A 768-nucleotide genomic window follows, 5' to 3' on the forward strand; every position below is an offset into this window, starting at 1 on the left:
CAAGTCCCAGTCTGGGGCTTGAATGCTTGAGGAGAACAGAGAGTTCTTTCTGAGAAAGCCAGAGGCTGGGACCGAGGGGGAAGCTGGAAGTCGGCCACTGCTCCCCCCACCCCAGCCTCTGTGGCAGCTGGAGTGGTGGGGTCCCGCCCCCCCCGCCGAAAAAAACCCGCCCACCCCGCTGTCCCTTCCTCCAGCTCCCACATTGCACTTCACAGCCATGGGGTGATGCATGACAGGCCTTGCTCTGGAGGGAAGGTGCAGGGAAAAGGGACGGAGACGAAGTGGACCCCAGTGTGGGGATGTGGGCAGGGGGTGCTTTTGTCCTCAGGAGTCTCCTGTCGGTTGAACTCCAAGCTCCAGCCCCAAGTCGCCCCACTTCACCCATCCCCAGTCCAGGCAGAACTGGATCAGCTCCCTGACTTGCCACTCAGGCTGGCAGGGGAGGGGACATCCATACTGAGGGGGGGAGCACAGTCCCCAAGCAGCTAGGGTCCCTGAAAAAGTCAAGGTCAAACGGCTTTGCAAGCAGGACCTCTGGCGCTGGGTCCACCCTGATTTAAGGTGAAGCCACAGAGAGGGCCTGGGTGGGGAGTGGGGGGTGGCCTGCCTCTCCTCGGAGGTCCTGCACCCCAGCTGGGACCCCCTTTCCCTCAGGGACCAGGAGATGCCGAGGTGCAGCTAAGGTCCCAAGGCAGCCTATTTTCCCACGGTTGTCACCTCGTCCTTCATGGGGCCCCACTGCTCCTCACAGACACCCCCCCCCCCGCC

The 768-nt window shown here is 62.9% G+C and overlaps 1 protein-coding gene across 1 annotated transcript in view; it reads right to left on the bottom strand.

The window, feature by feature from the left end:
* LOC102757270 (sodium/potassium-transporting ATPase subunit alpha-2) overlaps positions 1 to 768 on the bottom strand; it is a 23440-nt gene that overhangs the window by 21284 nt on the left and 1388 nt on the right. The window lies entirely within an intron of this gene.

This window comes from Myotis davidii, unplaced genomic scaffold (genome assembly GCF_000327345.1).
Source record: "Myotis davidii unplaced genomic scaffold, ASM32734v1 scaffold251, whole genome shotgun sequence".
Lineage (NCBI taxonomy): Eukaryota > Metazoa > Chordata > Mammalia > Chiroptera > Vespertilionidae > Myotis > Myotis davidii.